Here is an 11995-nt window from a genome sequence, read left to right as displayed (position 1 = left end):
TGTTAGAAGCTTCGTCGGCAGCTTTGGACCTAGGTGGCCTGTCTCTGTCTTTATCTTTGCATTTTTACGGAATGTTGGTAGTTGGATGGCTTACCGAAGACATATCTGGATAACTGAATCGAGCACCAAAATATTTAGAAGCGAAAATATACAGACGACGGATAGTTCATTGTTTAAATAAGGCACAAAACCGACAGCGAGGTACGTCATGGTCAGGGCCTAGGCAAGGAATACAGTACGAATTAAAATCTTTATGAGGTATTTGCTTTCCACAAGAAATGCAATTATTTACTTTTATTGACATCGGTTTAGAGCAACCAACCCCACCGGGGTACTTAGCTTTTAGTTGAAGACTTCTGTTCTGAAACTAGAAAACGCAAATTTCAGGAGTCGGCCGACCGGCACTTGCGAACTGCTTTGGGCACCGCAAGGCAAGAAAGACTGATGTAATTGCATCGGCTGTATGTTTTATACCCGACTACCTGACGTCACGGAAGAAGAGACAGCAACCGACACAGTACCCAAGACTTTGTTAATCAGGCCGACTGAGGGCTACTGCAAGCAGATAACCCAAATGTGATGACGTGAAACACAAAGAAAATCATCCCCTGCTGGATGGAAGCTCAAATGTGCCAGCCCCATTGCTTGCGATGTGTAACTGGCTCCAGCAATTACCAGAGCAAGGCCAAGGGAGGCAGGCAGTACTTGGTTGTCCCAGCGCTGATGGGGCATGATAGCCAGTCGGTAATAATGTAGGGCAGGTGGGAGAGAAGAAACGAAAGACCTGATGTTACCATTTTCATTCATTCCTCAACTGATGGGTCTCAGATCTGGATTGGTCGCCTTCACTAGAATCATGGATCCAATGCTTAAGCTCCTCCCTTATTACTAATGCCCCGCCGACCTAATATACCTTGGATCTCAGAAAATAAAGAATAAACGACCACCGCTGCAAGTACAAGCAAGACAGTATTTATTAAAACTAAGTGCTTTCATCCAACTTTGCAATGGGCTTCAGAGTAAAACAGTGTTCTGTAATAGCCCATTTAAATACCATTTAGTCATATGACCAACTCAATTAAAAAAAACACTTCAGACTTGTTCATCCACATAATTAACATTGCAAAAATATATAAATTCTATGTTAACAATTCAAAAAGTTAAAAACAGTGACCAAAACCCAAAATAACTTATTTCTATACTTGTCATATAAACAGGAGAGCTTTATAACACATACATCCTACCTGCTTATAACATATTACTTCTATTATTGCATACCCAGTGTACATGTAAATAGCCCCCCTCCCTAAACACACAAGACCAAATTCCTTAATACACACACATAAAATCAGCAAACTTTAAAGCTATGCAGATCTAAGTGTTAGGACACACTTGAGGGAATAATTCTCATTAAGTCCTGTTTTTTCACTGGCATTTAACCTTAGCTGCCATTCCATCTCTAATTTGTCTAGGTGTGTTTTTATGTCACCTCCTCTATGTGATGGGACTATACGATCAATCACAATGAACATAAACTTCTTAAAGTTCTCACAAGCCAGGCAGGCTATGTAAAAATAATGCATTCTCGTTCCATTTTTGATGTCTTTTTCATGCTCAGCTATTCTTTCTTTCAACTTTCTAGTGGTTTTACCCACATAGAAAGCAGAGCATAAAGTGCATGCAGCAATGTAAACCACTGCCGTGTTGCAATTACAATTTGGGTTTTGGTCAATGTTTTTAACGTTTTGAATTGTTAACATAGGATTTATATACTTTTGCAATGTTAATTATGTGGATGAACAAGTCAAGTATTTTTTGAGTTGGTCATATGACTAAATGGTATTTAAATGGACTATTACAGAACACCGTTTTACTCTCATGAAGCCCAGTGCAAAGTTGTGTGAAAGCGATTAGTTTTAATAGTGTCTTGCTTGTACTTTCGGCAGTGGTAGTTTTTTCTTTTCTGAGTTTGTATACACCCTTTGGGTGTTTTTTAAGTGTTTTATATCTCAGATCTCGTTTCGCCATATTGCTCAGATGCAGATCTACAAATCTTGAGCTTTTAGGTGCATTTCCAGTATCATAAAGTTGTTAGGTTTACTACTTTTAAATCATATGTAACTTTCTTTCACTCTCTGCCCCTTATTTCTGAAAACCTTCAAGTTCCATCCATCGATTACTTCTTTTTCTAAATCTTTTGCTATAACTGAGTTTAAACTTCCTCCTCCTTTCTTTTATTTGTTCAGCATGGCAGAAAAAACGACCATTGTTTTTTTTAAAAAATGCACTTCTTGTGGTCAAAAAATCTCCAATTTTTACACCCACAAGGAAAGTGACAACTGTTTGGGCACTGCCCATTTAGAAATGGATTGCTCCATTTGTGCTGGTTTCAATTCCAGGGCTCTTAGTGAAAAGAAAAATGAGTTGGAGCTGAAAGGCTTTCTTCCCTCTTCCTCCTCTTCTCTTGCTACCGGGGCTCAAACCCCCCTCCAACAAGTCTGAAAAAGGGGAAGCCTGAATTGGCCTCAAAGGATAAAGATTTTAAGAAGAGGTCCCTGGACTGTTCTACCATACTGGCTCCATCCTCCCAACCTCCTGCGAAAATCTAAAAAATGTCAGATCTGACACCTACAGATCCTATTTCATCAAAGCCTAGGTCACCCCAGATTCAGCTGACAAGGTTTTCACCAGAAGCGATCTCTCCTTGGGTCCACTCATCTTTCCTTCAGGAAATTCAGAGACGACATGCCAGGTCACCACCAACCAGCTCCTCTCTCCGGTCCTCCAGGAGCTTGCCTGAAGCAGAGGTGGATAGGATGATGAAGTTCCTCAGAGCTCAGATTCAGATGGGGTAATCCTGACCCTGTCTCCCATCGGACACATTAGCCTGCCCTGCACTGACTCAAAAATCTTATCTCCTTCTCCACTCCATCTATGGTTTTGGAGTCTTCAGATCCAAGATCTTTGAGGGTGCCCTCATCAGCTCTGAAGACAGGTCGTTCTTAGACTCTGACCAATTCCCTGAGTCTTCCAGCTCAGATGCTTTTACAACAGGATGACATTTAGAGCTGAATTGTCAGCAATGGCTCCGGGGCATTGACGTCGACTGTGAGGTTACTGGAGTCGCCCTTGCCCCTTGGTGCTGGACAGCTTAGGCCCGACTCCCTCCTCAAGATGGGGATCGGGGGGGGGGTTCAGGGCTCATCGGCACAGGGGTCTTCAGCTCCAGTGCAAGGATATCCTTGCCCCACTCAGATTCTGTTTCTGTTCTACTGTCGGGTTTGAGTTCTGAGCCTCTCACCTTTATCCCACTGAGAAAGCCTGTCCGAACAAACCTCCAGTCAAGTCCCTAGGGACTCCCCTGTCACTTCCAATACCTCACCAGACCATCCCACTGATGAGGTCCGTGGGAAAAGGATGTGTTAAAGGAGATACTTGGATTCCCCTCAGGAATCTCTAACTGAGGGCACTGACTTTTATGAGTGGGAAGGGACCCACAGATCTCCACCTGAGGATGTCTCCTTTGGAGATAAACTGGAACTTTTAAACAAAAAGGTGGATGGTCTTCAGACCCCCTCCCAGGAGGAATCTGTATTCAGGTCTGACCCAGCTACGTCTTGGGTGACCCCTCTAGCTGATGAGCTAATAGATCTAGTCTCACACTGCACATGGAAGGAAATGAATACTGTTGAGCCAATTCCCAAGTCACCACAAAATTCAGACTAGCCGAAAAACGATGAAAATGCCAAGGAAAAGAACAGTAGGCTGAGCCGTTGCAAAAGGATACCACAAAGCGAATGCAAGTTAGCGCTTTCTTTCACTTTTAATATAAAATGTGAACTTCGTCAGAAAAACGGGAACTCTCCCATGTTCCCGTTTTATACACTAACAACAGGAAATGATGTAATAAAATAAATAAATGAACATCTCACTGATGTCCCCAAAAAGAGAAAGTTATTTTGTAAAACCTTGGTTATATAAACAATTCATCAAGCGTCAATAAATACACTCTGAATTATTGCAAAATATGTCTACATATAAGCAGTATAACAGTATTTACTACAAAAAATACACTCTAAATACATATATAAATATACTCGAATATTCCCAACAATTCTAAAAGTTAGTCATTTGTTCCCTTATATAAAACTTTTATGAATTGTAACCATACAAAAATATGTTGTAAAAAATTGTGTAAAATGTGATGACAAAATATGATGACAAAAATATATATATGTGTATATATTATATATACAATTATTACTGAATGTGTACACTTTTTAAATACCTCTATTAAGTATATATTTATATAAAATCATAATTCATGAATTTTTTGAAAATACTGTAAGCATCTAATCATCCAATAACCTCATCTATTCTATGAATCACTGTAATTCTATGATAATTAACTTCTAACCACATTCTAGAAATGTCAAACCAAAATGGGTTTTGTGTGTTTTTTTATCTATACAGTAAAAAACACTTGATGTTTATAGTATCATTTAAACCCGGGGGGGAATCCGCCCCTAATAGTAACTGCCACAACGTCTCTTTTTGCTCTAATTTGTTATTGATGTCCCCCATCAGCATACATTTATCTACTTGATCTAATACAAAAAATTCAAATTTTTTGAAATCATCACATGTTAGAGCATGTCTAGCAAGAGAGTTGTTAGTGTCTTTGTTTTTAATTGCCAAAATATGTTCGTAAATTCGGCGTTTCAAAACTCTTATCGTTTTACCGATGTAATAACATCCACATGTAACACAGGCCGCCAAATATACTACATGGTCACTATTACAATTGTAGTATTTATGTGCCCAAAAAGTTCTGTTTAGATGTTTTAGTGTCACAAATGAAGTGTTACAAATGTAACGACACTGCTTACAATCCTTACATGAAAAAGTTCCCTTTTTGTTGCTTACTGCTCTAGTGGTTGTCTCTCTGCTGTGACTGTTGTATTCCAACAATTTCTTAACATTTGTCACATTCTTGTAGGTGAATCTGGGTGTTAAACCTAGACTTAACATGAGATCTCTATTCCCTAATATAATCCTCCAATTTTTCTCTATGATGTCCCTAATGTAAATCAGTTCATTAGACATAGGTAAAGGAAAAGCAGTGTAAAAATCCATTGTTTCTAATCTCTCTGTATGGTGTACAGTGTCTCTTGTCATGAATTCATTATTTTGGATCAACAATATTGGTTTTGCTACTCCTTGTCTCAACTTAGTTACTTCTCTTTCTAAGTTTTTTAACCATTTAAGTTGGTAACCTCTTTCTATAAACAATTTCCTCAACAGTAGTTCCTTGAAATATATTTTGTCTTCTGATGTCAGCCTACTCAGCCTTATCATTTGCCCTTTTATTACGTTTTTCTTCATATGTTCAGGATGTAAACTTTCTTTGTGAAGATACTGATTTGTAAAACACGGTTTCCTATATATCTTACTGTGCAAGGAATAACTAGAACAATACAAGTATAGTGTGAGGTCTAGGAAATCTATTTCCTTCCCAAAACCACTAATTTTGAATGTTAAAAAACTTGTTTTGTTTAGATCCTCCACCATTTTTTCAAACTGAATTTTGTCCCCTCTCCATAAAAAAAACAAATCATCTATGTATCTTACATAAAGTAGAACTTTGTCAAAACTACAATGAGCTTTAAGATGTTCCTGTTCCCAATTTGACATAACAATATTGGCAAATGCTGGGGCTACTCTGGCTCCCATCGCAACTCCAGATATTTGTTTATAATACTCTTTGTTGAATGCAAAAAAATTGTTATCAAGAACTGTTTCCATTAATGAACATATTGTGTTTACTTTGGAACTGCTCATATTTGATTTGGAAGTTAAATAAAATCTCATTCCTTCTACACCCTCTTCTTGATTGATAGAAGTGTAGAGACTTTTGACATCCAATGTCGCAAAATAAACTTGATTGTAAGAAAAATCACCTTTGGCTAATATTTCTAACAAATGCCATGAATCCCTTAAGAAATGTTCTGCCTTTTGTGCTATTGGATTCAAAATGTTGTCTAGCCAAATGGAAATATTTTCTGCTTTAGAGTTTTTAGCTGACACTATAGGTCTAAATGTCAGATCATCTGTACCATACTGTATTTTTGGTATGCCAAAAAAACTCCCCATTTTCGGATGCTCTGTTAACATGAAGTCGTAGTCTTCCCTATCAAGTTCTTCCTGACAAAACATATCAAATAGGGAAGTGTTGACCCTCCTATAGCAGTTTAAAATGAATTCAAGACTAACCTTACAATAGTTGTTTCTATCTTCCAGCAGTGTATTTACAGCCTTATTGTAATCAGATGTATTCATTACTATTATCTTTCCCCCTTTGTCTGCTTTCATGACTCTGATGTCCTGAGTCTTAGAAAGTTGTTTTAAAGCATCTCGTTCCAAAGATGTCAAGTTGTCTTGTGTTTCTACATTTATCAATTGTCTAAATTCTGTTTCACAAATCTTTTGGAACACTTGAAGTGTATTAACCAATGGGGGGTTATAAGTACTGGGCCTTTTGAGTGTTTTGTTTTTGGTAGAACTAGGCATATTAACGTCCTTCATGATATATTTTAAGTTTAGTTTGCGCAAAAAAATCCTAAACTCTACCAACAATTTCCCTATTTCTACTTTGTTGGAAGGAATGAAATTAAAACCCTTTTTTAAAAGATTGTTACAAGATTCAGAAAGGTAGTTGTCACTTAAATTAACAATAGTCATTGAATAGTCATTGTTTTCAAAGTGTGTTGTTACCACTTCCTTTTGTTCTTCCCTTTCTGTTTGCCCTTGTACTGGGTAGAATTGAACCACTTGGTAGTCTTTTTGGTTTGTCCTTGATTCACCCAAAAAGGGGTGTTTTGTTTGTTGTTAGAAACTATCACTTCTGCAAAACTGGTAGTAGCAATACTTTCCATATTGTTTATATCATTGCTGTTGTTTACTGTGTTGTCAGCAGTCTGCACTTCATCAAGACAAATTATTATTTCCAATGGAATTCACAGATGCAAAATTATCATTTCCATTAACTTTTGTATTTTCAAACCTAGAAGGTTTGAAGGTAGAATCAACCTCTCTCCCGTTACTATTGTTGTTTTCATTAGTGACTTTTTCTTCACTGTATGTACATATATATGCCTCGTTGTTATTATATGCATAAATGTCCCTTCGCATCTTGTTCTGTTTCCTAAGAATAACTGTTGCCTTATGTCTGTCTGTTTTAGCCTCTATACTATTGTATAGTGGCAAAAATTGTGAAAAACAGGTGAACTGCTTAATTTTTTCATCTATTGTTTTGATCTCATCAGTTAATTTAAGCAATTCTGTCTCATAATGTTTTACTAGAATCCGCATCATTGATAACCCTGCATCATTGTAAAGCTTCACCAACATGTTACACAGTTAGTCTCCTGGCACAACACAGTTCGGAAATTTGGCGGTCCTCAAACCCTGAGGTACTATATTACGTGAGATACATTCATTCAGATATTGTACCTCTAAATGCAATGTTGTCAACCTAATAACCAGTCTTTCCAAATTGAAAACAGATTTCTTACAAGCTTGTAGGTTGTCGCTGTTTGTATTGTTTTAGGCTCAGCCTACTGTTCTTTTCCTTGGAATTCCCAAGTCACCACACAGATTTTTAGCATCCCCTCAGGAGACAGCACACTGGAGCAAGGGGGTCCCAGTAGATGCCATGGTTGTAGCAGCAGCCACCAAGAAAGAGCTCACACAGGACAGCAAATCTGTCCATCCCCCTAACAGGAAGTCTAGAACGTTACACAGATATGAAAAGCACTTCTATGCCTCAGCGACCTTTACCCTACAGTTGGTGAATTATTTGGCACACTTTACCAGGTTGCAAAGAGATTAGACAAAGGAGCTTTCCAAATCTCTTTTCAGGTCCATGTCTGTGGAGGACCACAATAAGGTTTCCTCTCAACAGGCCACCCTTCAGTCTACATCTAATATGTCCATGAGGTTGATTTCTCATGCTGCAGAGGGTACCTCAAGAGGGGCAGGTTCAGGCATAGCCATCAGAAGACATGCCTGGATGTGCTTCTGCAAATTTGTGGAGCCCTTCAAGTCTTTGTTCATCAATGCTCCATTTGATGGATTTTCTCTGTTCAGCCCGAATGTGAAGGAAACGCTCTCCAGAAGTGAGACGGCAGGAACGACCTTGTCTGCCATTGGGATCTGTTTCTCTATACCTCAGAGATCTTTTACACCTGGTGCAGAGGATCATATCCATAGGTCATTTCATAACATTTTCCCAAATCCACCCCCCATAAAAATAAGGAAGATCACTGATGTTCCACCCAATCAGAGAACGGCAACAGCTTTGAAAATAGTAAAGCTACTAAAAAAAAAAAAAAAAAGAGTCATCCAAGAAGTACCCCCCAGACCAAACAGTATCCAGAATGTATTCAAGATTATTTTTAGTGCCAAAAAGGACAGGGGACTTGAGACCTATTCTGATCTCAGCAAATTTTATCAGTACGTAAAACATGCAAAGTTCCGAATGGTCAAGACTCAGTCCCTTTAGCCCACTACAAAATGATTGGATGTGCTTGACAGATCTTCAAGATGCGTACTATCACATCAAAATGAACAGGCACTTGAGAAGATATCTGTGCTTCTAGCAGGGAGACAGTGATCATCAGTTCAGAGCACTGCCTTGTGGTCTCATCACAGCCCCCAGGGTGTTTACCAAACGCATGCCAGTGGTAGCAACTCACCTAAGACTGCTAGGATTCTGGGTGTTTCTATATCTACATGACTGGTTCCTAACTGCTCCAATGAGGCATCTACTTTTACAAGCGAGGGACTACATGCTCCAATTGTGCCACTATCAGGGCATCTCAGTCAACTACAGGCAAGTTACAACTCACTCCTACAAAGAACCTGGAGTTCATAGGTGCTCATTTAGACACATTCAGTCAGACAGTGTCTTCTCTCCAATATGAGTACAAACCCTCAGATCCCAGGTAAAGGAAGTGACTGCACATTCCTATCCTTCAGCATGACTGGTCTTGAAAGCCTTATGGTCAATGGCATCAGCAATAACTCTACTTCCATTGGCCAGATATATGCAGATTATACAGTGGACCCTGTCAGTTCAGTGGTCTAATCTTCAACAGCCTTTATACACCCCAGTCAGGATTACATAAGTTTGCAAGGAACACCTTCTTTGGTGGATACATTCAAATAAAATTTCTCAGGGCTGTCCTTCAGTTTTGTCTCTTTCAGCAGCCACAGTGTCCACAGATGCCTCCCATCTTGGTTGGGAGAGGCATTTCTTGGGAAGGACAGTCTAAGGTATGTGGCCCCCTCAAGAGGCCAGCTCTCATATTAATGTCCAGGAGATAAGGCAAATCTTTCTAGCATTGCAGACTTTTCAAGATGCTCTCCCCACCGGGACAACTGTGATCCAATCAGAAAATATGTCTTGGTCTGGTATATCAAAAGCATGCCGATGGTAGCAACTCATCCAACACTGCTAGGATTCTGGGTGCTACAATAAATTTTCCAGATTTGCTGCCAATCAGCCCTTCAACTCACATACAATTGCCTAACCCTATATAAAAAAAAAAAAAAACTGGCTTGAACTACCTCACCATCTTCTCCTCTCCCAGCTAGCTCTTGCACATTTTATAATGAATAAACCTACTGCCTGTCCCATCCATCTCATCTATCACTTCCTACTACATATCCCAAAACACATCCTCCGGAGATTTAACCAACACCTCTTGAATATCTATAAACCTATAAGATCCATAGGCCGTAGCCTACACAGTTGTACAGTGGCTTCTGTCTAGAACAGGATCCCCTTAGACATCAGATCCATACCAAACAATCATAATTTCAAAAAACTGTTACAAGAAAGACTCCTTAACTCCTGGCTTTGCTCCTGCCTCCACCCCACCTAGCGTCTCCACAATCCACTTCTCAATCCTGCCTTGTCTGTCAATAATTTTTTCCTCCTCTCACCCCCCCCATCCTACTTAAATACTATTACTCCTCATACTTTTCATTTCTTTCGTCTTTACTGTCCTCCAGCTGTTTGTTACTATATTTTCCCCTGTCTACTTACTGAACTACCATCTCTATTATTCCTATTCAAAACTCTGCATTTTCCAGTCTCTGCATTCCCTTTTCTCATTGCTAGCCTACAGATACTTATCCATTACTTCACATATATTTTTTTAATACTGTACTTAATTCTATTCTGCTTCTTCTATACCTTCCTTTTCACCTGTTTACAGCTTTCAACTGATTTGCAAATACTTGTCAATGACTTACAATCCAGCTTCTCTTGTTATATATTGTTCTATTTGTTGCTGACAATTTTATTGTACTTGCTACTTGTTCTATTTTATTGCTGCTGAAACTTAACTGCATATGCTAAGTCTTGTTTTATTACAGTATTATTTACTTAATTTGATGCTATAACTTAACTGTAATTTTTTTTCATTGTGTACTTAATTAACTGTTATATATTTGGAGCTCTTCTCCCCAGGCCTCCGGTGAAAATGGGTTTTTGCCCAGTTGGACTTTTCCCGGTCAACAAATATCAAATAAATAAATCAACAAATGCGAGGAACCAGGTCTTATCCTCTCTATCTCGAGGCAATGTGTTGCAATTAGCAATCTCTTCTGGTCACTTTCTCACTGCAATGCACATACCATGGAAATTCAATCTGCTTGCAGACAAACTAGGCAGGTCCATTCTGATGCCTCATGAGTCATCTCTTAATGTCAAAGTGGTGGAAAGAATTTTTCCATCGATGAGGCCAGCTATGTTGCAATTTCTTTGCCCCCCCCCCCCCTCAAAAAGTGCAGCAGGTTCTTCACCCTGCTCCCGGGGAATCACAGAGACATGTCCTAGTTCACAATTGGCCCCCGATCTCCTCTGTGTTTATCCCCAATTACCTCTACTTCCAAAGTGTCTACAGAAAGCCTACTAGTTGAAGAGCACAATTATCCTGATTGCATTCTTTTGGCTTTGCCAAATCTGGTTTCCCTTTCTGTGGCCTCATCTGTTGCATCTGCCCTGGTCACTGGACTCCGGGTCCAGACCTTTTGTCTCATCCAACTGGGGTGGTTCATCCATAATAGGCCTCAAGTTAACCGTATGGTTTCTCCAGTTCTAATGAAGGCCGGACACAGCCCAAGCTTTCCTCCCCAATCCAACATATGCTATTGTCCTCTCAAAAGGCTTCTACCGGAAGGTAGACACAAGTAAATGGAAGACATTTTCTATTTCGGCCCTCCACAGAGATTTAGATCCTTTTTTTTACCCCAATCTCCACAGCCCTAGATTTTTAGTATCTCTCTTCAAAGAGGAGGCTAGCTTCTCTACTATCAAAGTACAGCTGGCCACTATTTCTAATTTTCATTCTGGTGAAAATCAAGCTTCTTTACCTTCTTCTAAGCTGTGCAAAACATTTCTGAAAGTCACCTTTTTACTTAGGCCCCCAGTCAAGAAACCTACTCTTCCTCCTTGGGACTTATCTATCTTACTTTAAAGTTTGACGCAAAGTCCATTTGAACCTTCTGCCAACCTTTTTCCTGGTTGTCATTACATCAGCTAGATAAGTATCTGACCTCCAGGCCCTTTCAACCAAGCTTCTTTACTTGCTTTTTCATAAGGATAAGGTGCCTTTCCATACTAACCCATCTTTTTTACCTAAGGTGGCTTCTGAGTCTAACATTAATCAGGTCATTAACCTTCCAGATTTCTTCCTAAAAATTTTCAATAAAGGTGAGTATATACTGAATCTTTTGGACGTACATAGGCAACTTCATTTTTATCTTCATTGAACCAAAGATTTCAGAAAATCCGACCAATTTTTTTGTCTCCTTTTCTCAAAGCAGATTGGGCAAGGCAGATTCCAAAGTGACTTTAGCCAAGTTGACTGACTCCATATCCTTTGTCTGCAAACAAAGAGGTTTATCTTTGCCTACGTCACCAACA

At 39.2% G+C, this 11995-nt stretch overlaps 1 protein-coding gene across 4 annotated transcripts in view; it reads left to right on the top strand.

Moving 5' to 3' along the window:
* BNIP2 (BCL2 interacting protein 2) overlaps positions 1 to 11995 on the top strand; it is a 2487402-nt gene that overhangs the window by 1600589 nt on the left and 874818 nt on the right. The window lies entirely within an intron of this gene.

This window comes from Protopterus annectens, chromosome 7.part0 (assembly GCF_019279795.1).
Source record: "Protopterus annectens isolate FY-2018-M chromosome 7.part0, PAN1.0, whole genome shotgun sequence".
Taxonomy (NCBI): domain Eukaryota; kingdom Metazoa; phylum Chordata; order Ceratodontiformes; family Protopteridae; genus Protopterus; species Protopterus annectens.
The sequence above is the reverse complement of the archived record's forward strand: the minus strand, read 5'-3'. Positions and strand labels throughout refer to the sequence as shown.